General features: G+C 36.6%; 1 pseudogene; it reads right to left on the reverse strand.

Annotated features, from left to right (window-relative positions):
• Positions 1 to 1,316: 1,316 nt before the first annotated feature.
• On the reverse strand, positions 1,317 to 2,969 carry LOC115411706 (carbohydrate sulfotransferase 2-like; annotated as a pseudogene).
• Positions 2,970 to 10,969: the final 8,000 nt, after the last annotated feature.

The following is a 10,969-nucleotide window of genomic DNA, read 5'->3' on the forward strand; positions in this document are numbered from 1 at the left end:
AAACTGGCTGAATGTATTCATTTTGCTCAGAACTACAATTTCAACTCTTACTTCAGTAAATGCTCCTTTAAAGTATGTTCCTGTCATGTAGCATTTGCATATAATTGTGTCATTTTTTTGAACCATTTCTCTGAGACTTTTATTAAGGTGTGTTTTCATAGAATTGCCATGGAATTGAAGCTCTTAAGTGACTGTAATATACCGCTAGCAGCTCTGTTTCATTCTGTGACGATGACAAATAATATTCTTATGACATTATGTTATTGTTCCAAATAGCAGGAATGTTAGTCCTCATTTCAGCTCGGTTGTTCTCAAGTGGTGAGAGAGGCACAATGGGAGCTAGGGATTGCACACATTTCTTAACAAGAAAAAATATTACATCGTCTGCACACAATTGAAAGTACATATTCATTCAGTGAGTCATGATGGATGTTATGTTCTTAATTTAAGAGATTTTTCTTATGCACCAAGCTTTAAGAACCACTATATATTTTTTTATCATGTTTTTCCAAAGTACAGCAGTGTGAGGTGTTCAACACAGATGCATAAACTCTCTTGTCAGCTCTGAACTTTACTCAATGCAATAATCCCAGATCATGTATTTTATAAGAGCAAGCAATTGTAAACATTTGAAATGGTAAAACGGACCGCTTACACTGACACTGAGAAAGACTTTCCAGCTGCAGAGCCTTGACATTATCCACAGTGCATGATATGAGATCATCTGGTGACAAAAATTCAAAAGATCCCTCAACATTTTTTTTTTTTTTTTTCTGGGAAAAGCACTACTGCTGCTCTGATGTAGCCTACTCATCACACTTCTACCTATGGCACATCAACAAACCAATTTATTGATTGTCTCTGACTTGGACCGGATATTACAAATAGACATTAGCAATGAGCTTTTTTTTTTAACCACTTGTTCTTTGTTTTGTTTTCATTCATCCACTATTTTCACTTTTACAGACGGTATGGAGACTGAAAAAAAAACATATTTTGTAAGGTTTTGAACATTCAAAATAACTCCAAAACATCCACTTTGAAGTGTCATCATAACAAGATATATGAATTATACAGTTGTTTTTTCCTTTTCTTTTTTTCAGCGTCACTATTTGAAGTGCTTGTTCATAGGCCTTGCATTGTCAAACACATCCAATATTCCAGTATAAAAGAAGTGGTCCCTTCAAATACCACTGCAATCAACTGAGGGAAACGAGATACATTCCAGATGTGGCCAGTGGATCTCCTCAAACACTGAATAAAGTAAAGCTTTAATTCCACAATAAGAGGAAACGGCACTCGATGCAAAATGAACATTAAATTAAACGGTCTTTGGTGGTGAGGACATTTTCACAGTCTGGATGTGTCAGTAGTGATTTGCTTAAGTCCTTGGCCTCCCCGGCTGTTCTGACTCTTTCATACCCTAGTACAGACATGGCGTGGTGGCAGTAGTCCTCCACTTGTTTGATCTGTTGAATGCTGAGCACTGTTCTCCATGCACTAGCAGCCTGTGTGGCATTCCTGGATGAGACTATGAATGGCTTAGAGGATGAACTGGAGCCACTGGTCATGTTTAATGCAAATGACTCGATGTCGTGGTTGGCGGTGAGGTTGGCAAAGCGGTAGATGCTCCGCAAGATCTTAACCGGGTTCTCGACCAGGTCCTCGTACCGTACGGCCATGTATTTCCCCTTTAGCCAGCTGGGTGGGTTTAAGGCAGTCCTCAAAGTCCTGGATGTGCGGTCGCAGATCACCTCCATCGCTCCTATAGAGTGATAGTCTGAGCCGTCCTTCTTGTTGGCTTTGTGACCCGGGTCCACGAAAGGTATCCGGCGAAGTTTAGGGTCCCTACTGCGGACCACCTGCAAATTCTCCCTAATCAGGCCATGTCTGGATTTGATCCTGGAGTTGGCCACCGCCCGTGGGTCTCTGACAAGGTGTATCACCTTTAAATCCAAAGAGGGGTCCTCCATGAGCGGGGCCAACACGTTAACGTCCAAAATGCGTACCCCTTTAATGACTATGGTGTTATATTTGAGGCACTCCTCCTCCAACAGTCTAAGGCTCTGAGGGGGCACTTTTTACACACCTTATCGTCCACCATCCCACCACCTCCTTCCTGTAGGCTGAGCACAGGGGATAGAGCACACGACTTTATTGAGGGTGGCTCCAAAGAGTCCTAGGGAGGTGAAATTCTTGCCCCCGGGCTGTTGTAAAGTTGGAAAACAGACAGATCACAGCGGTATAAAGAGCTAAGCATGTCCCTGGCTGCCCCTTGTAAAGACACGGCGTCACCCGGGTACAGTTTCTGCCAGATGTGCCACATCGGCTCGTACAAGAAGAACACTTCGGGATTTTGGTTAAAAAGCTCTCCGAAAAGGACGATCCTGACCTCCAGGTGGTCAGAACGTAGATGAGCTGTCTCTTTTTAGCCAGCGAAGGCCTGTACAGGAAGCGGATGTCAGATCTGCTCTGATAGGTGGTGCTCCTCATCTGATGGTTACACTGCTGGGCTCTTTAGTCCATTTATAATTAGCCAGTTTGAGCATGGTGAGGACCAGCAGTAAGAAATAGGCCATTGAATAAGACGATCCTCTTCCTGCGGAGGACTTTCATGACGATTCCAGGCTGTGCTATTATCTTGGTATGATTCCTGTAGGTTTTGAGCTTCCTCCCAAAGCCTGCATCCTTCTCCCAAGGCGCTGTCAACTTCAGTGGTTGATGATACTGTTTGCCTCTCATCTGTACCCTCAGAGTGGCTCCCACCACTGGAAGAAAGCTCCTCACATTTGACAAGAGAGAACAAGCCGGTCAGAAGGATGATGGAACCTGTACTGGGAATGGATACCCAGATGGTTAGGTAATACAGTCACCACAACACGATGTCCTGTTTTCCCCTGCACTGCGCAACGCTCTTCACAGGAATAAAGGCTTAGGATGACGCTTTCAGTCCATGTCGGTGGTTTGCGGTGTTCAAAACAAAAAGCAAGGAGCCTTCATCGCAGCACCAGACGCCCTGTTTGTCCGTGTTCAGCTCACACATCCTGCGCGCTTCTCATCTCACGCATCCTTCTAAACGCACCGTGGCGAAAATCCCGCATCGCTCACAAGAACAAACAAACAAAAAAACCCGTCACGACTTTTTCACGACTCGTAGCAGTCCGCATCTGCCATGAAACGGAGCAGTCGGAGGATCAGTCTCTACACTTACTGCGTCTTCTTCCTGTCGCTCTGCTCGTCCAACTAAAAACCAAACCGGACCGATTCAATCAGAATACAAGGACTAAGACCCGCCCACCCGACCACCGGATTGGTTGTCTTCGCTGCGTCGTGCGTCATCGCGCTGCGTCATTGGATCCGCGCTGCGTCCGTCTACTTTTCAGGCACATCTTCAGCTCCCACAGATCACAGATCGATGGTAGACTGTGGGAAATGATGCTGTTGTTATGGTTCACAGAGCTCTACCTCACTCTCTCTGCATCCGTACTTGGCTCCACCCCCGTGCAGACACAATCAGACCTGTACTTCTGCTGTGGAGGCTTTGTTTACTAAAGACACAAACACATCCATCCCCTTTGTCTTCATCACTGCTCTTTTTTTTTTTTGTCCTTATACTTTATTTACATATTATCGTATACACATAGACCAGAACATGGCATGGAGAAAAAAAAACACAATGCTTGAGGTGAGGCAGGAAGAATTAACCGTTTCATGCATGAATTGTGAGAACCTGAGTCAAGATTTATTTTTTGAGTGTTTTATTCCTCCTTAGCCATGAAAAAAACAATGTGATCGAGTTTTTTTTTTCTATGGAGTTACAAAAATATCCATGCATTTAATTTTGAAGTAAAAAAACATGTGTTTAACCCTTTCATGCACAAATTATGAGAACCTTAATCAAGATTTTTTTTTCCCTGAGTGTTTTTATTCCTCTTTAGGCATGAAAAAAACAATGCGACTGAAAATTTTCTTATGAAAAAAAAAAAAGTAAAAAAAAAAAAAAAAAAAAAAATAGTAATAATAATAATAATAAAATTCTTATGAAGCTATTTTTCATGAAGTTGCAAAAATGTCCACTCAGCTAGAGACCATGCGTTTAATTTTGAAGCAAAGAAACATGTATTTATGATAATTGCGTGAAAACTATAACTATTACGCTCAGCGGAGATCTATACAATGTTACCAATTCATGTCAGAAAGCATATGTAATGTGTTAAGACCTTAATAAAGATATGTGTAAAAAAAAAACAAAAAAAAAAAAAATGAATATACAAGAGAAGAGCTGTAGAATAACTGTCCACTGTAGTGAGCAGTATGCATGAAAGGGTTAAAACCCAATTTCAGAAAGTAATATGAAAACAATGAAATAAAAACTTTTTTTTGTTTTTTTTTTTTTTGTTTTCATTGTGCATCTCAGAAGTACAATACAAAAGAAAAAGAAATTCACATTTTATAATACAAGATTCTGTGACCCCCCCCCCCCCACAGAACCAGTGGCGACCCCCATACCAACCCAATCTGGATCTCAGAATACAAAAAACAATTAATAAAGACAAATACATGTATATAGATGAAAGAGAATATAATTTACAGATATAAACAGAATAGTGATCAGGAGAGTCATAGACAATTATGTTGCACTCTTTCTTTAACCATAAAATAAATACCATCCCACATACTAAGCGTTTTTCGACTGGCTGCATGCATCCGGCCCACTGACCTCTCCATCATAACTATATCTAGAAAATAATTTATCCATTGTTGCCGTGATAAAGTATGAGGTGGTTGCCATCTCAATGCCAGCATTTTCTTGGCTGCAGTGAGAGCAGCCCATAATATACGCCTTTGCTGAAGAGAAAGTTCTAAGGTAGAGTCATCATTAAGCAGAAGAAAAGATGGTGATGAAGGGATATTAATCTTCAGCATGTCACTCAAAATAACAGAAATTTGCTTCCAGAAATCATACACTTCAGGACACTCCCAGTACATATGTATAAATGATCCTACAGTATCTAGTGTGCATAAGTCACACATAGGAGATGGAATAATTTTCATAGCGTGACGTTTCCTGGGAGTTAAATACATCCTGTGTATAAACTTGAAATGTATTAACTGATGAAATAAAAACATTTTTAATGCTGCTAATCTGATGTCTTCTCACATGTTAACATATTCTAATGCTTGTCATTACTCACTTCATGGAGATAATATGCAAAAAAAAAAAAAAGTCTAACAAATAACAATTGATTTACACTCAAACATGTCACTGCAGATCAGGTTTATCAAGAACAGCACAGTTACAGTAATGGTCTGAATGTCAGTGTATGGGATGATGCATAAGTGTCCACTGTGTTGGCTGATATGGAACTAAAACAACAAAACCCATGAATATACAAGAGAACAGCTGGAGAAGAACTGTCGGTAACACTTTACTTGAAGGTCTAGTTTATAATGCATTAAGCGCACATTCATTAGACATTATAATGCATTTATAATGTATCATAAAAGTCATTACAACAGTTTATGATCATGTACAACAACTTATACCAAGGTTAATAAACTATTATAAGTGTAGACATAATGTTTTATAAATTCAGCTTTCTTAATGTTTTATACATCCATACCAAAGCAGTGTGAAGGAATGACTTTTTTTAGGTGGGGAACTTTTGTTAGGTTTGTCACTGGTCCCTATACCCATCTATTTTAGGGATTTCATATTTATTAAAAATATATATATATATATGTGTGTTTGAATTAAAGATTTAGAGCTGCCACATTATTTTTTATTTATGTATAAAGTAACATGTAACACTTCTATTTACTGTCTCTGTTCTTTTAATGTTTTGTTTTTGCAAAATAAAGAGTTATTAAGAACACTTGGATGTATAATTTTTGACTTACACTTACTTAGAGCCAGCAGATACTGCTCATACGTCATCATACTTGTGTTATATCATACAATTGATAATGTGTATTGTACCCAGGACTTGAGGTTCTTCCTACAAACACTGTTGTCACTTTGGTATGGATGAATAAAACATTATGAAAGCTGAATTTATAATACATTATGCCTACACTTATAATACTTTATTAACCTTGGTATAAGTTGTTGTACATGATCATAAACTGTTGTGATGACTTTTATAATGCATTATAATGTCTATGAATGTGCGTTAATGCATTATAAACTAGACCTTCAAGTAAAGTGTTACCAAACTGTCCACTGGACTGACCTATGCATGAAAGGGTAAATACAATTACATAAATAGGTAAGTAAATTAACCCTTTCATGCACACAGGTCACTACAGTGGACAGTTCTTCTCCAGCTGTTCTCTTGCATATTCATGGATTTTGTTGATCTTTTCGTTATTGTTGTTGTGTTTTTGTTTTACATATATCTTTATTAAAGTTTTAAGACACTACATATCTTTTCTGGCATGAATTGGTAACATTATGAAGATCTCTCCTGAGCATAAACCCCCAGAATCACAAGCCCTCCCCATAGTTTTCACACAATTTATCAGTAAATATATATTTCTGTGTGTCAAAAATTAAATGTGTGGTGTTCAGCTGAGTGGATATTTTTGCAACTTCATGAAAAACAGGTTTATAAGAATTTTTTTTTTTTTCATTGTTATTTTTTAATGTATTTTTAAATTTTTTTTAATTATTATTGTTATTTTTTAAATTATTATTATTTATTTTTCAGAAGAAAATTTTTAATTACATTGTTTTTTTCATGCCTAAAGAGGAATAAAAACACTCAGGAAAAAAATTTTGATTAAGGTTCTCATAATTCGTGCATGAAAGGGTTAAAATTAAAGTAAAGGAATAAACAAGAAGAGAAAATAAAATTAAAAATAAATAAATAAATAAATTACAACTTAAATTCGTCACATAAGGCTTTAGTCTTCACAGCTTTAGGGTTAGTGCAAAAGTTAAGTGTGTCTAAATAGGATTTCAAATAAGATTTAAAGACCACAAAGCTGGGTTTCTGATTGGCACATTTGCTTGTATGTATATGAAATTTAGCTAATAAGGAAATGAGATTAAGAATAAACAATTTCCGAACAGGCAAATCAGTAATAAAGAAACCAAATAAAATATCTTCAATTTTGAAGTTAAAAGAAACATCCAGCTTTCTATTTAAAAAAAGATTGATTCCCAAAACAAATGAGTTAAAGTTTCATCCGAATTATGACAAAATGAGCAAAAAGGGTCGACATTGATCTTATATTCATTCATATTCCTCTTTGTTTATTTGCCCTCATTGGAAGTTACGTTGTGTTTCTATTAAGAGTCTGGCCGTTAATGTATTCACATCACATTATGTATCTTTTATAGTCCATGAGGGCACAGAAGGATTAATATTTAAAATTAAATGTGCTTGTTTTTTCCAACCACGGCCTCAAGAGGGTGGCCCAGATCTGTAAGAAAAGCTGAGCTCTGATCACTGGAGAAGGAAAATCCTGTTATTTCCCAGATAGCAAATATTTTGGCAGTATTATGGCATACATTTGGCTTTCTTTTGGCATTATGAAAACCTTTTAGGCTTAACTGTGGTATGATTAAGGTTATCCATACTAGATATGGAGGCACCAGCAATATATGGCTGAGTTATGGCATATGTTTGGTTAACCAGAAGACTGGGCAAACAAATTACCAACAAATATACAGAAATTATTCAGTAGTCATGAGGGCGGTTAGGATTTAAGGGGGGAAATTAACTTTAAAATTCCCTTAATACGCAAAACTAGGAAGGGTTTTTGTGTTTCAGTCAGCGGGGTGAGACTGTGGAACAGATTTAATATAGAGTTAAAGTAATGTCCAAGTGTGAAAGAATTTAAAAGGACGTACAAAAGCACAATTTTTCAGAGGTATATATATGTAGGTGTATATGTGTATAGATCTGTGTATGAATATGTATTTACATTTATGTGTTATTGTATTATGAGTTTATGTAAATCATATTATATTTGTTCAGAATAATATAAAGCCAGAAACCAAATTTTTTAATGGTAAGTATCAGTCATATTATGGCACAGTGTATAGATATGCTCAGACTAGGAAGGTTATTATTGTTATTAATTATATTTGGAGAAAGGGTGGGAGTTTATAAGTTGTACTTCTTCTCACTCCTTTTGCGAATATGTATTATATGTCTTATGTTTAAGTGTTTTGTTTATTTATTTTCTTCTGCTTGACATTCATATTCGAAATAAATGCATCAATCAATCAATCAATCAATCAATCAATTAATCAGTAAACATGCCATACCATCCCTGTACTTGATCCCACTCTTTGATTAATTGATTGATTGATACATTTATTTCGAATATGAATGTCAGACAGAAGAAAATAAATAAACAAAACACTTAAGGTAAGTAAATTAAATAAAATAAAAGTAAAGGAATAAACAAGAAGAGAAAATAAAATAAAATAAAATAAAATAATAATAATAATAATAAATAATAATAAATAAAAATAAATAAAAATGAATAAATTAATTAATCAAAGAGTGGGATCAAGTGTAGGGATGGTATGGCATGTTTATTGATTGATTGATTGATGTATTTATTTCAAACATGAATGTCGAACAGAAGAAAATAAATAAACAAAACACTTAAACATAAGACATATAATACATATTCGAAAAGGAGTGAGAAGAATTACAACTTATAAACTCCCACCCCTTCTCCTTATATAATTAATAACAATAATAACCTTCCTCGTCTAATCATATCTATACACTGTGCCATAATATGACTGATACTTACGATTAAATAATTAAGTTTTATATTTATTCATATTTATGGCAAGTCAGAAGGTTGACTAAAGAGCGGCAACATCTCATTCCATACATGGATGTGTTTTGGGTGTTTTGGCATATTTCTGTAAAGCCAAAACACTGCGCAAAGAGCGGGAATTTTTACCCAGAAGAAAACCCCGCTTCATTTTAAAAGCATGATCAGCACAAATTTTGGGTGAATTTTGGCCTCTCTTTGAGTCAGTTTTGGCTACTTTTTGGCTGGATTATGAGGATTTGGGGCTTTTCGGGGACAATTGTGGCTATATTTTGGAAATCCGCAATTAGTTTTGGGTGAATTTTGGCGTCCTTCTGGTTCTATTTTGGCTTGCCTATTTTGGGCCCATACATCCATCCATCCAGAACTTTGCCAGAACGGCACGCCAGTTTTGGGCCATATTTAAGACATAATGATTCTGCTATCTGGGTAATCACAAGAATCAGATCCTTACATTCCAGCAGACTCCTGATCAAGTGCAGCTGGGATGTTCTGTGATACCAGTGATAAGTAGAATAAATAAGTAAAGGGAAATAAAGTTGTATGTCAACTGGAATACTGGGCTGATCTGTGCTTGGATGGATTGGAGCAGTCAGCAACAATGACTGACACTCATCTAAAGTGGAATCAGCTGAAATCTGACATTTGACAGCTGTTCCCCAGGAACTGACAAGTCCCAGGAAACCGTAAGGCCATGTGTTTGGATAGAGAAACCACATGCTCATGCAGATTGAAAATCATCTTTCCTAAGAGGCTTGCCAGATCGGGATTAAAAACCAGCACAAACCATTCAGTGCCGGAGCCTGGACCCTTTGACCCCCCACTGAGAAACCCCTAGTCCTGCAATATCCGCGTTAGGATTAAAACATACACAGTATTGTTTATTTTTATTGTTTTAGGTGTTTGTTTTTTGTATTTTATATTATCAAGAGGTTCTGTCTACTGTGCTTTGTTCTAAAGAATTATATAACATTATAACAGATGATATTTTAAAGCCTTGTGTTTAGTAAAGTGCTTCTAAGAGGATCTAAGATATCATATATGGGATTACTGGAAAAAGTACTCTTTGGTGTAGGATGATCTGTCTGTCCCATTAATGCTCATTTTGTAGTACTCATCCAATGCAGAGGTTTTCAATCTAAAACCTTTGTGCACACTGCCCTCTGCTGGGGGATAATGTTCCTACTCAGGAAAGAAAATAGTGCTTTTATAGTGCTGAGGTCTCTACACTGGCTCCCTGTCTCTCAGAGAATAGACTTCAAAATTCTCTTACTAGCATATAAAGCACTGAATGGTTTAGGTCCAAAATCCATCAGAGACCTTCTAGTCCAGTATGAACCATCCAGACCACTCAGGTCATCTGGTGCAGGTCTGCTCTGTGTTCCCAAAGTCAGAACTAAACATGGAGAATCAGCGTTCAGTTTCTATGCTCCGTATATCTGGAACAAACTACCAGAAAATATCAGGTCTGCTGAGAGTCTGAGTTCTTTTAAGTCCAGGTTAAAGACTCACCTGTTCACTGCTGCCTTTGACTAAAAGGCTTTTGACTTTTTAAATTTTATATTCTCTTTGAAACTCTGCACTGCAACTCTTACTTTAATATGTGTGTGTTTTTATTTTTATTTTATTTTATTCCATTTTATTTTTTTTGATTTTATGTGTTGTTTTCTTACTTGCTGTTTTTAATCACCTTTTACATGTTTCTTTTATAATGTTTTAAATGTCTTTGTTTTTGTTTCTTTTAATTCAATGTCCTGTGTGAAGCACCTTGAATTGCCTAGTTGCTGAAATGTGCTATACAAATAAACTTGCCTTGCCTTACTAACCCTAACGTCAGTGATTTTTATTTAACCCTTTCATGCATAGGTCACTCCAGTGGACAGTTAATCTCCAGCTGTTCTCTTTTATATTCATGGGTTTTGATGTTTTAGTTCCATATCAGCCAACACAGTGGACACTAATGCACCATCCCATACACTGACATTCACACCATTACTGTAACTTTGCTGTTCTAGATAAACCTGATCTGCACTAACATGTTTGAGTGTAAATCAATTGTTATTTGTTAGACAAGAAGGTTTTTTTTTTGCATATTATCTCCATGAAGTGAGTAATTATTAGCATTAGAATATGTTAAAATGTGAGAAGACATCAGATTAGCAGC

Source organism: Sphaeramia orbicularis, chromosome 20 (genome assembly GCF_902148855.1).
Source record: "Sphaeramia orbicularis chromosome 20, fSphaOr1.1, whole genome shotgun sequence".
NCBI lineage: Eukaryota > Metazoa > Chordata > Actinopteri > Kurtiformes > Apogonidae > Sphaeramia > Sphaeramia orbicularis.